Source organism: Melitaea cinxia, chromosome 13, assembly GCF_905220565.1.
Source record: "Melitaea cinxia chromosome 13, ilMelCinx1.1, whole genome shotgun sequence".
NCBI classification, from domain to species: Eukaryota; Metazoa; Arthropoda; class Insecta; order Lepidoptera; family Nymphalidae; genus Melitaea; species Melitaea cinxia.
In genome coordinates, this window is record NC_059406.1 from 2139429 (window position 1) to 2159908 (window position 20480).

At 34.3% G+C, this 20480-nt stretch overlaps 1 protein-coding gene and 1 non-coding gene across 2 annotated transcripts in view; one reads left to right on the top strand and one right to left on the bottom strand.

Moving 5' to 3' along the window:
- Positions 1 to 20480, top strand: part of LOC123658857 (furin-like protease 2) — a 92871-nt gene that overhangs the window by 21447 nt on the left and 50944 nt on the right. The window lies entirely within an intron of this gene.
- Positions 16102 to 16172, bottom strand: Trnag-gcc. Its single transcript has one exon. It is a non-coding gene; the product is annotated as a tRNA-Gly (tRNA).

Consider the following 20480-nt stretch of genomic DNA (forward strand, 5'->3'; position numbering starts at 1 on the left):
CAAAATGCTTTCGGGTTTATAATTATATACATTAACTAGCTGTGCCCGCGGCTTCGCCCGCGTTGAAATCAGTGTGTCACAAAGTTTTCCCGGCAAACTTCCAGTGAAACTCTCATCAAAATCGGCTTAGCCGTTACGTAAACCTTCCTCTTAAACCGCATGAAAATCCGTTTAGTAGATTTTGAGGGAATCTATCACATACGCTTTTGGAGACTTTGTTTTATAATACACTAACTGTTGCCCGCGACTCCTATAATCCTATAATCCGCTTGGTTATAAAGATATGCATTACTATTAAGATGTTTAACGCAAATTATTGTTTTATTTCAGTTACTTGAAATGCTTATCACACTGAGTAACTTTTTAAAAGGCACAATTTAGTATAATTTAATAGTTGTTTTTATAAAACCTCTCTATACACCACATTCTTAGTTTTATTTTCAGGCAGAAGTATAAATAACCTATCAGGCGAACTTATATGTTTCATACAAACTATCAACCCCAATTAAGCCCCTTAGCGGTGGAATATCGCAAAATCCGTTCTTAGCGGACGTCTACTAACTATAATCTACCTCCCTGTCAAATTTCATCTTTATCCATCCTGGATGGATGAACCCTCCAGCGGTTTTTGAGTTCTCGTGATGAGTGAGTCAGTGACCTTTCTCTTTTATATATATATATATAGATTACGATGCATTATTTGAACACCATCTCATCATCTATAGAGCACACATTTTACATTTCAAGTCTCTTACTTTAAAAATATAGAACTTTCATACAAACTTCCAACCCCCGTTTTACCCCTTTAAGGGTTGAATTTCATAAAACCAGTTCTTAGCAGATGTCTACACCCCATAAGGAAACTACCTGCCAAATTTCAAGTTTGTATCTGTTATAGTTTCGGAGATTTAGTTATGAGGGAGCCAACCTACCATCCCCCGGTTTAACCCCAAAAAGGAGTTGATCTCTAAAAATACATTATTTGGACACCTTTTCACCATCTATAGAGTTAACATTTTAAATTTCAAGTCTTGCTTCAAAAACATAGGACTTTCATTCAAACTACCAACCCCCGTTTCACCCCCTTAGGGGTCGAGTTTCGTAAAATCGGTTCTTAGGAAATGTCTACGTCCTATAAGAAACCTACCTGTCAAATTTCAAGTTTGTATATGTTATAGTTTCGGAGATTTCGTAATGAGTGAGTCAACCTACCATCCTCCATTTTAACCCCAAAAGGGTGTTGATTTCTTAAGATACATTATTTGAACACCTTTTCACTATCTATAGAGCATACATTTTAAATTTCAAGTCTCTTACTTCAAAAACGTAGGACTTTCATACAAACTACCAAACCCCGTTTCACCCCCGTAGGGGTCGAGTTTCATAAAATCCGTTCTTAGTAAATGTCTACGACCTATAAGGAGCCTACTTGCCAAATTTCAAGTTTTTAAGTGTTATAGTTTCTGAGATTTCGTGATGAGTGAGTCAACCTACCATCCCCCGTTTTAACCCCAAAAGGGAGTTGGTTTCCAAAGATAGATTATTTGGACACCTTTTTATCATCTATAGAGCATACATTTTAAATTTCAAGTCTCTTACTTCTAAAACATAGGACTTTCATACAAACTTCCAACCCCCGTTTTACCCCCCGAGGGATCGAGTTTCGTAAAATTCATTCTTAACGGTAGTTTACGCTGTATAAGGAACCTCCTTGCTAAATTTCAAGTTTGTAGGTGTTATAGTTTCGGAGATTTCGTGATCAGTGAGTCAACCTAAGATCCCCCGTTTTAAACCCAAAAAGGGGTTGACTTCTAAATATTCATTATTTGGTCACCTTTTCACCATCTATAGAGCTTACATTTTAAATTTTAAGTCTCTTACTTCAAAACCATAGGACTTTCATACAAACTTCCAACCCCCGTTTCAGCCTCTTAGGGTTCGAGTTTCGTAAAATCCGTTCTTAGCGGATGCCTACGTCTTATAAGGAGCCTACCTGCCAAATTTCAAGTTTGTGGGTGTTATAGTTTCGGAGATTTCGTGATGAATGAGTGACCTTTCGCTTTTATATATATTATAGATTAGCTGACCCCGCAAACGTTGTTTTGCCATATATTTTACTAACCTTCTCAACCACCCTCCCCCTTATAACTTAGGAAAATGAAAAATAGATCTTAACCGATTCGCAGACCTACCCGATATGCACACAAAATTTCATAATATTTAATAATCCTCTTAACCCCCCCCCCCCCACATATAACTTAGGGGTATTAAAAATAGTAGCGATATGCACACAAAATTTCATGAGAATTGCTCAAGCTGTTTCGGAGGAGTTTAACTACAAACACCGCGACACGAGAATTTTATATATTAGAATATGATACAAACTACAGTATTTCATTAATTTCATTTGTAATATAATACGTGATGACAAGGGGGAAATAATAAATCGCCCAAACAGCATCATGTCCGGGCGTACGTGATGTTTGCAATAATCCTAAAAACTTATTGAATAATAACTAAGCATCTAACGGGGACATCGATTACTGCTCTATAAAGCTCAGGTCCGTCCCCATGTGGAGTATTGCTCGCACCCTTGGGCAGGTGCCCCTCAATACCAACTTCACCCATTTGACTCCATCCAACGCCGGGCAATTCGCATTGTCGACGATCCCAAACTCACGGACGATTTAGAACCTCTAAGCATAAGGAGAGACGTTGGCTCTCTGTGTGTTTTTTATCGTCTGTACAACGGTGAGTGTTCTGACGAACTTTTTGATATGGTACCGCCGTCACGATTTTACCACCGTACCCTTCGCCGAAGGACTAAGTTCCATCCACACCATTTGGGTGCATGGTTTGCGTCCAATGTGCGAGCTTCACGCGCATTCTTTCCGCGCACCTGCAAACTGTGGAATGACCTTCCTCCTGAGATTTTCCCTGAGCGCTATAATTTGGGGGTTTTCAAGCGTCGAGTGTATAAGCATCTTTTTCCTAAAGGCCGGCAACGCACCTGCAACTCCTCTTATGTTGCAGATGTCCATGGGCGACGGTAGCTGTTTAACATCAGATGGCTTCGTATGCTCGTTTGCCCCCATTCTCATTATAAAAAAATAAAAAAAAAAAAAAAAAAAACTAAGCATCATACAAGTCCAAGACAACGCGGATGATGTGTTCGAGAAAACCCCGCGTCAACACAAACTGACAAGCATACTCTTAATTACTATAATATTACCGTTGATCTAAATTTAGATAATTACATAACACATATCATGAGATTTAATTTGAAACTGCTGTTTTCGTCTATTCCTCCTCATTCGTATTCCAAAGAAGTGTTCTAATTATTCACGCGCACTGGGCATATTATGTAAGTTTTAATGAAACCACGGTCCTATTAGGAAAGGAATATTCAGTCCCTTAATGACCTCGAATAATGATGTTTGAGTATTTTTATATGTGTGAAACTGTACTTTTTAGTACTTAATATCCGTGAAATGTACTAATATTATTCAAGTATGTAAGGAGGACCACACGACTAAAGTAAAACTTCTTTAGCTCCAAAAATCTCCCTCTCTACTTCCGTTGGGTTTGGCCGATCACACTTTTTGTAACAAATTCTCGTCATGCATTCACCAGCTTACTCCTCAAGTCAAGCAGGCGTACCGAACTTTTACTTCACTTAATGACTAAAATGTCGCAAATATCACTAAAAGATAGAATTAGTAGAATACCGTTTGTTAAAAACTATTGTTTTTATTTTGCATACTACCCGAATATGTATGTAGTATAGTTTTCAAACGTCTGGCAACTGTTATGCGCTGTGGAGTAAGGTGTTAAATTCGCAGCTGCGCACAATGTTTGTATCTATAAAATTCGCATTATATTAGTAATTAAAATCGCAAAATAAGACGCACGGGGGTCTAAACGACACCGACAGCAGTCGAAGGTTAGGTTAAGTTAGCTTAATCACGCAAAAACAGGTTTAAAAAATTGCCTTGACTTCGCTATTAGTATACATTCTTTTTCAATATAATGATGAATTTTTATCAGTGATCATAAATTAAGATTAAACAAAATTTATTATAATATTTACTGAATAATATTGAACTATTTTTTTTTTAGTGGAAACATAATATTTAAAAGTGTTTTTAGCAAAAATAGCAAAATAAAGCCTTTGTCTTTCCACAACAACAAATATATTTAAAAAACCAATTTCTGTGCAAACATGACGGCAGGTCACACTATTTTGGGGTTTCGTAGTATAAAGAATAACATTTTGTGTGACAATACTCTAACATTGGCGATATCTATGGCCGCTAATAACCATTGAATACCTATTTTACCTCCACTTTGGATTCAGTTCTGTCAGATAACCTGTTTGACTGCCCGTTCAAATATGAAGTTTTTATTTTGTAATCGCTTTTAATTTTAATATTATCTAATGGTAATAATTTATTATAATTTAACTACTATAATTAGTTCTTATTTTAATATTACATATTTACCGTTTGTTTATTTGTACGACAAGTAGTTCTAATATTGTTGTGAATATGTATTTATATCGTCCTTTAAAACGCGAAACAAATTCGCACTTGCCCATTTTTCCTAAAATTCACGCCTGCGCTGCCGCGCTGCGTGGGTTCAATCCAATTAAAAAATCGTTTTTCTAAAATTTTCACGTGATTTTTTTTTTCAAACTTTTGTAAGCCTATATAGTGCAGTTATTTGTTACACGTTTTCTCTCTATAGAAATAAATTGACAAAAGATGTTAAAAGTGCAAAATTTTAAAGGATATTTGTTTTTTTTTAATACAGGAGTACTCCTCTTAGCTATAATCGTAGACGTGTTCTGTCAAAAACCTTTTTTAATCTATAGTAGAAAGAGAGAGAGTTTAAGCCCTTATTACTATCTGCCATAGCGTGGTTAACGATACATAAAGGAAATTTAAGCACGATACGCTTCAGCTTGTAATATCCCACTGCTGGGCATAGGCTTCTTTCCTCATGGAGGAGAAGGATCAGAGCTTAATCCACCACGTTGCTCCAATGCGGGTTGGCAGATATATTCCCTACTATTAGTAACGATCGTACATGATAACAATCGGGACCGACGACTTAACGTGCTCTCCGAGGCACGGTGGAGAGACCCACACAAAACCCACGCATAAACACCCAGAACACGAAAACTATCTGTATGGCCAATACAAATGTTTTTAGATACGATTGTGACACTGAAAAATATTTATAGTATATATATATATATATATATATATATATATATATATATGTATATATATATATATATGTATATATATATATATATATATATGTATATATATGTATATATATATATATATGTTCATATAAATGTCCATAGATATTTATATCGCGGTCGCCTTGTTCATTCACGGGTCCTATTTACTGGGATATTGAGGTTCACTATACGAAGTTTTAAGTACTTAAGCGTAATTATATTCAAAAATAAATAAATAATTGTAGTTTTGTAACCAGTTTAAGGTAGATCTTAAAATAGCAGTGCAACTGCTTTAGCAACAACTAAAGTTATCTTTATCGAAAAAGGCAAATACTATAAAGCAGTTTTAGTAATTGCCAAATAATCTAAAAAGTAATAATACACTAAATATAAGTTTCGTCTTACATTGCAAAAGTCTAGTCAAGTAAATTAGGAGAAGCAGTCTAACTCGGATGCCGCCTCGGGGAATACGATCTTCAGAAATAAGCTAAGAATGTGATCACAAAACGGCACGCCTAGATAAAAACTAAACAAGTAAGTTATCTCGTTGCGTCGAATCGTCCTCAGAATACACGAAGCCTCGTTTTGTCCCTACGTAATAAATAATAAATGTATTTTCTTTTTGGACTATAAGCGGTAATTCTTTTCAGTTTTATTTCGTTCTATGTTTCTTAAAATGGTAAAGGAATTAATGTCGAAACGCTATTTAGTACGAGTATCTATGATTTCTTTTTACTATTATTGTTTATTAACTTTTAAATATTTAAAAGTCCGAGGGCCTTTTTCACATAACGATATTTAACAGATAAAGTTAAAGATATATTCGTAACGTATGTGCCCAAAAGTTCTTATTACATATTATGTGTATTCGTCAACCTATTTTGTATATTTAAATATAAAAAAAATAACCGCTCTGCGAAATGCGGTTTCGATTCCAACTCGGGATGAATATTTGGATTTGTAAAAATATTTCTTTCCGGTTTGGATGTCAGCCCATGTGGGTCTCCCCACCGTACCTCGAAGAGCACGTTAAGCTGTCGGTCCCGGTTGTCATCAAAAATAGCTGATAGCGATTGTTACTACATAGTTGCAGCATGGTGAATTAAGCTCCCATACTTCTCCTACATGGAGGAAGAGACCTATTACTAGCAGTGTGATGATACTCACAAATATTGAGGATAACTCAAAATATTGTTTTCATGTTTAAGTAATATAAAAATCGATTTTTTAATTAAATCCCAAATACTGTATGCATTCAAAATGGTTGTAATCGTTACGAAAGTGTTTATGAAAATCCATTGGGTTTGTTGTCGAGTTAATAGTTGCCGATTGCCGTCTGAATGGTTATGGCATAGGGCTGCTTAAGAGTGGACGCAGTACATGTATTTCGAATCATAATCGATTTTTAGCAGTTTTATATTACATTAAACTGAAGTTTTGTTAGTAAATTGTACTTTTTTTACGTTAGTCAGATTTTTTTTGCTGAGAAGACCGATTTTGATGATTCTTTTATGAATCGAAAGCTGGTGCTTGTCACATGGTCCCTTTTAAATTTAAGTGAGATTTGTCAAATAATTTTTAAGTCATCTGATAATGCGTATTTACTTAACGATTTTTTGTCTACCTACTTTTTGTTACTGGCCGATGCAATTGAAGTCGTTTTTTTTTCGTTTGCGAGCAAACACAATAATAAATAATTATTTGAAATTAGGTCAACATTAGGACATTTCTTTTCATTTTGTACACCGTTGAAGTAGACGACGAAAGCTAAAACATAAAATACGTAAGCTTAAAATTTATTACGCTTCAGCCTGTAATATCCCACTACTGGCCTCTTTCCCCATGTAGAAGGATCAGAGCTTAATCCACCACGCTGCTCTAATGCGGGTTGGCGGATTAAGCTCTGATCCTTCTCCTACATGGAACTACTTTTAAAAATTATTGAATTATTAAAAAAAAAATCACATTAAGCCACCGGACATTGTGGTATTTCAATAAAGCGTCAACCCTCAATGCCGTTGATTGGCTTCTCATTTAGCACGATTGTGCGCTACGAATACATAATTCGTGTTCAACGTCGACACCATTAAGATAATCTCTACGGCCTATACGGGTCCTATCATTGATTGCTAAACGCTTCGACGGTGCTCCGCGCGCGAACCAACTCGACCGCCAAATTTGGATCTCTTTAGTCATGCAAATTATATAGCCGACCGATAATGGCTCGACATTAGTTGACGTGCTGGTAGATTTAAGCTGATCGGATTAGCTCGGTGCTGCTTTTGCTGTGGATATTATAATTCATTATAATTGGAAATAATGCCTTTACAACCATTATCTTTAAAAAAAGTAAAAAAAAAAAAATAAGTTCATGTTATTGTTCTTAATTACTTCTTCATTATTTGGATTGATCTAGATTTTTGGGAATTTTAATGAATTTGTATATAGACGATCAGTAATGTAAGTTAATAGCTTTTCAAAAGTTTGCCCTATCAGATTTATAAATACCAGCAAACTATAAGATGCAGGAAACAGTAAATTGATATGAGATTCCATTAAACTTCAATAGGGTCACGAGTAGCCATCAAACCGTCGTCTCGATAGCGTTACTTGAGGCCCCTAAGTTTTTCTATGAAAAGTTTTTATGGCGCGGTCGCATTACCATGTGAACGTTTACGGCTCACATTCGTCCGATAAAACTCTCGGCCAGTTCGAGCGAAGTCCTCTGAGGGTATGTATAACTTGGTGATAATAAGTTCGAATATTCCGAAATGTTCCTGTATTGAGTTAGTTGTAGATTTATACTGTTTTTATTCTTCGTTTAATAACGTGACATTAAAAATTTAGTGCAATAATAATAAAAGATCTGGTAAGATTATTAAATTTTGATGTACTTTTTAAAATTGTCAATTAATTTCAAATTGTTATATGAATATCGTAGGAATCGAAAATATTGTGGTGAATCCTTAATTGGCAGTGGCTCTGAAATAAGTTTAATTGGTAATTTAAAGGGACAACGGCATGACGCATTTACAACAGCATTGATTCGCAACCGTAATAGGTATGGTTGTATTTTATTACAATATAATCACAGTAAGCTATAAATTTCGTTTGTAGTTAACTGTCATACTCCTTTCAAATCAGTTGGTTTCAACGATTAACTCAAAAACGAAAATGAAAAATACCTTAAATACCCATTTCTTTGGTATTTTACCAATTATGTACGATTAATTTGAAAACTATTACAGTTTATAAGTGCCAGAGGCACATAGCCTGAACATGAACGAAAGTTGCTAAACGGCCACTCATAAAGTAGTTGCCCAAAAACTAAACCCACTTTACATTAGTTTATAAATTATCCGACGGTATTCATAAAGCTGCTGAATGAATAGCAAACTTTACTATACGCCCCGACTTAGTCGTAACGCTACGAAAACATTAGAATAACTTGTCGAGAATCGCTATCCGCGTCTAAACGACAACACGGAGCATAGAATAAGTTCGCAAATGGTTGCAGTCATTAAAACTTATTTCAATATCGCGCCGAGCATGCGTAACTGAGCTCGTAGCAATCGCTTACACCGCAAAGCATGTGCCGAGCGAACTGTTCTCCGTTGAAATATCAAAACTTTAATTCTATTGAAAAGTTAAATTGTTTGCTGTTTTGAAATATATTTGTTACTTGGAATTTCTTGAATTTATTGTGACAAAATCGAGTATTATTATACAATTACATTCTAAAGGTCACACGTAGTACAAATAAGTCTCGTAAATGGGATCCTTGATACGATTACTATGAAAGAAAAAAATCTTTCACAGAAAGAAAGATAGGGTAGAAAAGAAGATAGGGTAGAAAAGAAGCAAATAAAAGTAATTGAGTAGTTGGAAAGAAATAAAAAACAAATAATGAATTTACAAATGAAAACTTACTGCTAATACTTAGGACTGTTTATTGAAAGTATTAAATTCAGGTGTCGTCACCAAAATGGTGTTCGCATGCATTAACAATTTGCTGGAGTTCCGCGAGTTACTGTATAAATTTATTTTACGTTGTCTTCAAATGATGACATAGTTTTATGTACTGTTTTCGAAAAATTTGTGGAAAATTCTCGGAAAAATCATCGAGATAAATAAAATTCTTCACAATTCTATGAAGTGATTTTAGCCTTGGTGAGCACGTAAAATTCTTTTTTCATCGTGTCATCGTCATTTTAATTACGTTTTATTTTGTACGGGTGTAACGGTCCTGATTTCGCTCAATAAATAATGCAGAATCGGGTCACATCTAAATCGCGGAACGTGACGTCAGCACTATCTCAACGCGCCACCTGGCCACCCCGAGATATCTCATTCTTTTGTTGTTCACGAATGAGTTTTTCACGTACTCGTCTCTCTACTGACGTTCGTTCACACCTGCGCCTATTTCGCGCCGTCCATATTTATTGTGCTCATTTTGTGTAACGTCAGTAACAATACTATGTGTGCTTAATGTAAATGCGATGCGATGGGTAGTCTGAACAGGTAAAGATTTGTTTTTTGTTTCTGCTTTTATCATTAAAAGCTTAAATTTAGATTTAATTCATTTTGACGTTCGCTTGACAATTCTTTCATTGCCTATGAGTGGATGTGATGTTATTGTTACAGTTTTATGCTCTTGTAACGAAGTTGCTGCATTTTGATATCTCTAGTCATTCTGTACAAGTCCTAGTTTTTTAGTAACAGTATGCTGTGTTAGCCCAGTGTGGTGACTATGGACAAAACACATGAGTTAACGCAATTTTTGGCGTGAACTTGTGGAGGCCTATATCCAGTAGTGGACTGCGAAAGGCTGCTGTGATGATGTGATGGTGATGCTGTGTTATATATATAATGATAATAATCGTCAAATTTCCTTTAATTCTGTTTTGCAATATACAAACAAAAAATTTGTCCAAACATTTTGTATCAATCTAACATATAAAATTCTCGTGTCGCGGTGTTTGTAGTTAAACTTTTCCGAAACGGCTTGACCGATTCTTATGAAATTTTGTGTGCATATCGGGTAGATCTGAGAATCGAACAACATCTATTTTTCATACCCCTAAATGTTAAGGATAGTCCACCCCATTTTTTTTTTAATTTTTAGATATATTATTTATTTTTTATTTTTTTATGATACAACATTAAAAAATACATGCAACCCTAAATTTTCAACCCTCTACGATCAACCCCAATTTTTTAATAGCGCTTAGCGGTAATACAACGTTGCCGGGTCAGCTAGTAAAACAATATATTTCTAGATTAATCTTTTCTAAATATTACATTTCATGAATATATATACCTCGTCACAGTTTTATTTTTTTGTTCAGACAGGTACTAAACATTTGAGTATCCATTTACGATCAAATGATCCATGAATATGTCAATTCAGTAAAACGTGCAAATTTTATTTCGTCTGTCTGTACAATAGTGCGCAGTTGGGAAGTTATCGTACCTAATGTTACGTTATTTTTTGTCAAGGACGTTTCAGCTGATATTTTTATTATAAAGACGTGTCGGGACTGGGGAAATATTTACGTGTTCAAAGGAAATGTGTCCTCTTGACGAATGGCAGGTTTGCTTTCGAGTGGCGTTTCGTGTGTTTCACTCGCTCTTGATGCCGTTAGAGTTTTTGTTACGGATGATCCGGACGTTATTGGTTTTAAAGTTTGAAATTTTATGTTCGTAATTTGTGGAGTTTTATGTTAGTGCTTCACTGCTTGGATTGTCATATTTGTATTTAAGTAAAATTTAAATTTAAGTTGAAATTAAGACTAAGGCTCAAATTAAAATATATAGACGTAAATGTGTATAGAAATATTTGTTCGACAGTAAAAAAATTGCGTTATTTTTTATTTTATTTTTATTTATTTCACACATACAAGTTTACAGAGCTTTGCTCCAGACACAAGTCAATAAAAAAAGTATGACAAATGAAGAAAATAATGGTAAATGTAGAATTAGAAATATACAATCTTATCAAAATACAATAATTAAAATTTACAATGTCAATAAAAATACAATACTATCAGTGGATAATATTAAAAGAAATAAATATCAATAATTTGGTTAAGAAATTCATTTGTAGAAATTACAATATACCTACAACAATGTCAAAATACAATATCTAGTTAAAATTCAGAATTGTGTTTATAAAAATACATTAGTGTCAGTATATAAGAAGTCGAAACAAAAAAAAAGTCAAAATTAGAAAAATAAAATATAACTAATGTCAGAATTAAATTATACAATAAAGTTAATTTATAACGTACAAAGATATTTATAGCCATTTTTACAGAAAACAGAGATTTTATCGGCAAATAAGTCTAAGTCGTCACAATGAGTATTTATAATTTTGAAATAGTGATTATGAAAATAAACGCTGTCATTAGATAAATTAAAATAACCATTAATTTAAATTACCTATCATAGGAAGAATTATTAAAGAAAAATGTTAATAAATATCCCCCCCTTTCTAATGCCACATTAAGTCCCTATTCGTCGTATGTTGCCGCATCCATATCGTGTCGTAGCATCCTAATTCGAAACGTCGTGCCGTCGCCGTTCCTCGTCCCTCAACTACACTTTGTTAAATAGTTTGTTGTCACCTATACTCGGTATATAATCCGCATTCCGGACAGGTGGCAGTTTCTCGAGAACTGAAATAATACACTTGTAAAGTGACGTTTAAAAAGTACTTATATAATAAGCCTACTTAAATAAAGTATGCCTTGAGTTTGTTTGGCTCTAAAGTTGGTACAAACTTCTTATTAATATTTAATTTTTTATATAAAAAGTTATCTTTATTAAATATAGTATCAGTGGAAAAATTCTAAATTGAATATTACCAAGGTTTGTTATCATTTCATTTAATTCGATCGAATCGGGACAAAGCGTCGGAAATTGCGGCGCTCGGCTTATTTATAACGAATTACCGTATGGTAATACTGGGTTCTAGTAAATATAATGTTTTAATGGATTCTGTCGATATGCCAAAAACAGGAAATTTTGTGTTGATACTCGGATTCTTAAATTCTATATTTGGAATATCTGTTCAGGATACAAATAAGTTGAATCAATACAGCTTATAAACACACACGTGCTAAATTATTTCGGTACAATGTCTCATGAAAATATCACTGGATCAGTAAGAAGTAAATAGTAGCAACTGGTTCGTTAAGTCGTTTTTAGCTTTCTTGACCGTTAAATAATTATTATTGACTTCATGAGTTACAAATATTTTTACTATTATGTTTCATTTTTATTCTATTTTAATTTTAATCGAACTTTCGTAATAAATATTATTGTTAAAGATTCTTTAATCATAATCTTTATATAATGAAATAACTTTTTCGGATTTTATCGCGGTTTATTAGTCCATGTTTGCTGTAAAGTATCCGAAACGTGGGGCATTTAAAAAACTTAATAAACCGCGATAAAATCCGAAAAAGTTGTTTCATTGTAATGAGTAAAATTCTTTCTATATAAATCATTAATATAAACTCTATATTTACCGTGTCAATTTTAAAATAGTTTCTGGGATTACTATATGTATAGCTTAGATAAGTTAGCTATGACAGTTGCTCAAATAGACTAAAATGCCCCTAATTTAAATTTAGATAATTTTAGTAAATGGAAAGACTGTTTCAGTCTTACCAACTGTCATACTAGTCCGATCTGAGTTGGGATAAATTTAATTGGAACACTGAAATCACCTCCGAACTTGGTCCTGCTTTTCTAATTGTATTCGCTTTGGATAATCAAATGTCGTTGGTATTTTATTAATAATATAATAGTAATAACTATATAGGTAGCATAAAAAGAATTTTTTTCTCTATAGATTTAAAATAAGAAAATGTTATAATATGTATATTATTCATGCAATATCTAAGCTAGACCTTTACGAAAAATCGGTGAAAGAGTAGCTTAGACGCAACACGGTTTCATAATTGAGCTTAAATTACCAACGTTTACATTGATTTTTTTGAACACAGCTTAAAAGTGCACCAGTAGGTATACCCAATTATACCTACCGGTGGATACAATACCCACTGGTGGATATAATTTTAATATTATTGCTAAATAAATAACTAAGGTGTCTACATAAAAAAAGGTTTTGTTTATTATATTTTTAGGACCTCAGGCTTAAACACCTGAAACGAATACAAAGCAACATTTAAAATAGCTCAAATCCTCTGTTATATAGTTCAGAGCTTTGCAAATTGGAAATTTGACGTTGTGGGCTCGTTATCGTTTTCATTCTGCTAAGTACACCGCATTTGTTTGTGCGGCGCGAAGTGTACTGTAAATAAATGAATCCAATGTTTGTTCACGACGGCCATTTAAACCGTTATGTTTATACGCGAAAACCGAAAATTATCGACATATTACGTTGGCCACTTCCGTTAATTAACTTATTTTAATTTCAACATACTTTTGTTCGCGCGCTATTTTTTTCTGGCGAATGCTCGTTTAATTTTAATTGATTGACGCGGTTAAGCGTCGAGTCCCTTCGCGTCGAATCGTTATTTCACGGTATCGGGAATTTTATACGGTGTATGTTTATTAATACTGATTAATTGATTTTATGTTGTATTGAGGGTGTTTTTTTTCCGTTTGTATAACGGTAACAGTATTTTCTACGTCATTTATCATTGTAAGGAAGCGTCGACGTGTCCCTTGTGTTTTTTTTTTTGTGTTACGCGATGAAGCAGCGGTGACTCCGTGAGGGGGATGAGATTTTGACGAGGAAAACTTTTAGCCGTGTTTGCGTTGAATAAAAAAAAATAAGATGAAAATATTCTACTTCATATTTAGATTCACGTCGTAAAACTTATGCTACATATTAAAACATATATTATTATTATAGAGGATGTTCTATTTGTAGGAAAAATAATGCAAAAAGGATTTGTTTTTTATCTATTATTTTTTCTTCTCAAGAAACTTATAATACGTTTTGACAAATCTTTTTCCTGTCTTTCATGTTTGACCTCAAATTACTGGTTAGAAATTGTAGAAGAGTATCACTAGATTCGAAATAAAAAGAATAAAGAGAAGTAGAAACTGGTGCTTGAAACATACACAGTATACTATAATTATGTTTGTTCGCAAACGAAAAAAAAAAAACCGACTTCGCTAAGTAATACAACGTAGATCGACGAAAAAATAGTAAAGAAAATGCGCATTATTTGACTCAAATAGTGATTGTAAAGTCTCGATTCAATGTAAATGATACCATACTATAAGCACCGCCTTTCATTTTTTAATATCATATCAAAATCGACCGTTCCAGCGTGGCTAGAGCACCGACACGGTCAGTCGGAGATGCAGGTTCGATCCCCGCTGGAACGGTCGCTTTATGATATGATATTAAAAATGCTTAGAATTTTCTAATGTGTGGGTAACACAAAAATAAAATCGTCCTTTCAATTACAAAAAAAAAAACATCGAAGTTAAAAGTTCTGAGGTAACAAAAAAAAAATACAGTCGAATTGAGAACCTTCTTCTTTGAAATCGCTTAAAAAGGTTGCTAATTGAAAGCTATGCAGGTATAAGAACATGAATTCAAAATATTCAATGAACTAATATAAATAATTCAATAACACCATTGCCTACCATTATCTGCACGATATTTTTTTAGAAGACTTTTTCTTTGAGAGACTACTAACTTAGTAAAAGCATACCATAGTACCATATGTACGTATACATATATATACCTATGTATGTATTGTATTGTAAAATATAATATTTTAAATGATCTTATTATATTTGAGTTTATTCTTAATAATGAATAGTAAAGTCGTACCGTATTTCGACTTCGTGTGTAGAAAATTGCTTCCGGAATGTTCCAGAGCGTTCTTAACGCTTCGAACATTAAGCCGCGCGTAATCTGGCTTGGCTTCTAAGACGCTTCGATGTAGCAGGTGAAGATTATCGGCTATACAGCGGTCGAGTCGTTACGCTAGTGTTTTGTTCGTGTCTTAATGAGTTCTGATAGTTATCAGGACACTAAGATTATCAGTAGTAGGTCAGTGGCCGAATATTTTTTAAATAAAATAAATATATATCTACACAATACGCACATGGTCGTCTGTTCCTAAAGTAAGTAACTTAATGCTTGCGTTATAGGTAACAGCCGAATGCTATAGCTACATTTTTTTTCAATATACACACTTATAAATAATACATATATAAATAAGTATATAAATAAATCGACTACCAATAATCGACCCTACGTACAGTATCGAAACTGAAAATTTTCTATTTTTTTTATTGCATGAAAAAACTACTTTTAACAAATCATTCAGCGTAAAAAAATGTAAAGTGCCTTTTTTCAATTTCGATATTATACGTAGGGACGTCAAAATATTCTCATTATGAATATTCTTCAGACTCTGGGTGGGAATAGAACCCACAACCCTTGGAGCAGAAAGAAGGGTCACTACAAACTGCGCCAACGAGCTAGTCGAATGACATATTTGTTTTCGTCGAACGATGACAGCTTGACACAGTTGTCACGGTAACTGGCTGATACTGAAGCGTTAAAAAATCTATTTGACAAAGGTTCTATTGGGTACGATAAACTCCCGTATTAATAGAACACTCTTTCTTCACTTACTTTTACGTTTTTTCTTATACAACAAGGTCGGCAAACAAACTGCTCATCTGATAGTAAGTATTGCCTGTAGACGCCTGAGACACAAGAAAAATCGCTAGTGCAATAGTAACCCCCAATCCCCAGGAAAGGTAAAAAATAAAAAAAAAATACAAAAAATACAAAAAAAATTGACGAAAAATATAACTAGAAAAAGAAAACAAAAAAAAACTTACGATGCATCGGCCGGGAATCGAACCCGGGCCGCCCGCGTGGCAGGCGAGCATTCTACCACTGAACCACCGATGCTGTTACTAAGTTTGTGAATTATTAGTTCTATATCTTATAATTAAAATAACATGAGTATGGAAAATATACTAATTTTATTTCCTGTCAAATGAACTCTCTGTAATGTAATTCATACACACAGAGACACACACAAAGAAAGACAGCATTTTGAGGTCTATTTAAAAAAAAATGCGGGTTAGTCATCGCCTCGCCTAATGCCAAGCGTGCTTCTCCTAAGGGCTTCTTTGAAATTGTGACTCTCGTGGCCTCTTCACCGGCGTGAAACTAAATGACGCGCACTCGGGGTCCAGACGTATGTCTTCTCATTCATGCGTTACAGTAATTCTTCATAATATTGCATTTGGTGCACCCGTGGTAAATGTCATACAGAATTGGACGAACATTACATAATAGATAGGCGATATTTACCGAGACACTAAAGATAGTGTAAAATAAAAATATTGTTATCATTTGCATAACACTGGGTACATTACCTAAGTTTGTAATGTAGGTACGTATTGTTAATATTATGGCAACGAGCACTTGTTAGCTACCATAAATCTTTTATTTTATTTTTAAAAGTAGTTTTATTTTCATTTCATACAGTTTAAATGTTTAGATATATGTTGTATTTATGTAACTTGCGGCGTATGTAACCTTACTTATAAAAATTAATTAATCGGGTAGGTACTTATTACGTAGGAAAATGTTGAATGGTTTCATTTTAGTTTTATTTGCAATTCTATCTTTGTGCTCTTGAAGTTACATAAGTAATGTGCACTGTATTGTATCGGTATGTATACGTAAGTAATGTCTTGTTGTGCAAATTTTTCTTTTATTTTTTATATTTGTTTGTCATATCTGATGACCATGATCCCGCCTGATCGTGCCACCCATCGTTCTATATTTCTAACAGTAACATGTGCAGATTTTTAAATATTCCACTACGTTGGCAAACAAAGATAGGTACTGTCCAACTGATGGTAAGCGGTTATCGTGGCTTATGGTTGCCTAAAACATCATTGTCATTGTAGGCGCAATGTAGACGCTAATCCTACCGCCCCGCCTACTCAGGAACTCTGGCCACCTTACTCAACACAAGAACACTATACCGTGTCACTACTTGACAGCAGTATTATTTAGTTGTGAACTTTTGTAATGTTGAGTCGGTCTGCTCAGTCAGTCGGGCTACTCTGCATTTCGAGGTGAGAGGTTGATTACCGCAATAAAAAGTTTTGTAGGTTTCTTTCTATGAAGAAGTAAACGATAAATAGATATTGTTTAATCAAAAAATACATTTATTATTGTATATAATGTTATCATTACAGCCTATACAGTCCACTGCTGGACATAGGCCTCCACAAGTTTACGCCAAAAATAGCATGAACTCATGTGTGTTGCCCATAGTCACCACGCTGGGCAGGCGGGTTGGTGACCGCAGTACTGGCTTTGTCGCACCGAAGACGCTGCTGCCCGTCTTCAGCCTGTGTATTTCAAAGCCAGCAGTTGGTTATCCCGCCACCGGTCGGCTTTTTAAGTTCCAAGGTGGTAGTGAAACTGTGATGTCCCTTAGTCGCCTCTTACGACACCCACGGGAAGAGAGGGGGTGGCTAAATTCTTTAGTACCGTAGCCACACAGTACATATATAATGTTATAATGTTAGGGATGTAGGGGTTTATATAATGTTAGGGAGTAAGTAAAACCACAGGTTTAAATTACTTGAATCTTTATTTTATTATTTCGTTACGTATTGACAACCTTATCGGCTAGTGACATCAAGTGACAACCCTAATACTTTAAAACAGACATTACTCTGTCAATAAACATTAAAGGGTTTACGTATAGAACCAAGCTCACGGAACTTCGTATTATTTATTAACGTGTATAAATCTGAGGTGTATAAATTATGAAATCGAATAAAAAATATAAACCGAATGTGTATTTTTTCAAATATGTAAAAAATTTGTATTTTCGATATTTATCTTACCTTTGCCTGCCATAAAACAAAAGACGTCTCCCCGTCAAACTGGATGATAATACTTCATAGCATATTTACGATTCGAGTACAACACGGACGTTTGGCGAACAACGAAACAATATTGTTATTCTATTTTAATTTTTATCACAACGGCTTAGCACTCATAATAGAATACACTTTTCTTAGACGTATTTACACGTGTGTCCTCTGTGTGAAGTACGGGGTTTTTTTGCATGTAAGTTATTCACGACGCGCCTATTATACGAGATGGGGATACGAAAACGCAGCTTTCAAGTGTCATTAACAAGTTGAAAAATATACGTGCTTCGTTAGTTCGCGCTTGTGACGACATGATTTATTAAATGCGCGATGTGTATTTTTATTGTATTATAATAAACAGCTAAGCATAAAAGAATTACATAAACTAGTGATCGCCTATGGGCGAAATTCGACCATAATTAATTTAAATTATAAGTTTTAAGAGCTGCTGCCAAAAACTGGGCGTCCTCTCGAAGGTGAGACGGTACTTCACCCCGGAACAGCTTCTGAATTTATATCAAGCGCAAGTTCGATCATGCATGGAGTACTGTTCTCATCTTTGGGATGGTTCTGCCAAGTACCAGCTTGAGCTTCTCGAGCCAATCGAGAGGTGAGCCAAGAGGCTCATTGGTGATGATACTCTGGTCGCTCCAAAGCTGCAAAGCTTTGATCATCGGCGTTGGAGGCCGCCCTGTCGATTTTTTATCGGGTACACTTCGGAGAGTGTGCGCAGGAACTCCACGACCTGATTCTTCCCTGCCCCTTCCACCTTCGAACAACCAGACGTAGGTACAGAGTTACGCCACCCTTATATGGTTGACATACCCACTATACGCACTAAGCGATTCGCTAGTACATTCTTGATGCGTACGGCTAAAGAAATGGAACTCTCTACCAGCGTCTGTGTTTCCGGATAGCTACAATCTGGGGATCTTTAAATCACGAGTGAATAGGCCACGTCTGGGTAAGCGTACTTCATCCTAGACCACATTCTCACTAAACATCAAGTGAAATAGTGGTCGAACGCAAGCCTATCTCATTATACATAATTTAAAAAAAAACTAAATGTGTTTGAAATTTCATACTTCTACGTCCGCACAGTTTTCATAGAAAGGGCTACAAAGTTTTTGCTTCACGTATCAATATATAGATGATAAAGAATTGTGTACTTAGTGACGCTGTATTTCATGCAAGATATTACCAATTTTTTATTTTAAAAAACAGTTGTTTTTTAAGAGTATCTATAGAGCTTCTTGTCATTCTGCATAACCTATATTCCGAATCGATGGTAGCTTCACTTTTAATTATAAATAATATTTTAATTTGCTTCTGAAACCTATTTAAATAAAGTTAATGTTGATTTTGGATTTTTGTATTACATAAAAAATGTGTGAAATTTATATTTTTGGTTTAAGTAAAGCACGAATGCGGTTCCCTTATCGCAACGTAAAACATATACATAGTAGGAACCTGTTCACGGTCACTGCAGCCAGGTGAAATTGGGCCGTAGCACCTTTAAATAAATAAAAAGGAGACCTCGTTAAAAAGTGCTTTATATTCGGTGGCTCGACTGAAAGAAGTGTAAAAAATTTACTGATTTCTTAGAAGTTGCTTCATTACTTTATTTTAAGTATTTGCTTTTATAAGACTTTTTTATTCCGTGTTTTAATATGTTATCTTACTTATGTAATCATTAACTAATATTTAGATTTAATTCATTTTATTAGTGCCAAGATAGCACAGTCAATTTCGACAATGTCACGTATGTTATTATTACTAGTATTTTTGAATTGTCATTCTACAATATATAAATTTTACGATATAATACTTTAATTATAATTAATATGAAGCCGTTACCGATTCGGAATGTTGATTGTGCAAAAAAGATTCGGAAAGAAACCCTGCAATGACTCTTTAGAAAAAACTGTGTTTTATTATAAAATTGGTAATATCTTATCAATATCCAAAAAATCGGTCAAATTAAAGCAAGATCAGTTTCCAATAGAAATTTAATTATATTTGATAGAAGAGTAATTACTATATATAAAAAAAAAAAAAACTGTAAAAAGTATCTATATGGTAGCTACGATGGTTGTTATATTTTCACTAAAGTACCTTATTATACCCATTTGTGTTTATAAACTTGTACAGAACATAGCGTACCAGGTCGACGTCTGTTAAACTAGAAAACATTTATTCATTACTCGCTCGAAGGGATATAAAACAGTATTTGGACATGAAAAGGAATTCACCCCGGGAACATTGTAGAACCCCGGGATAAAATAAGTATGGTTTTATTTTATTATACAAA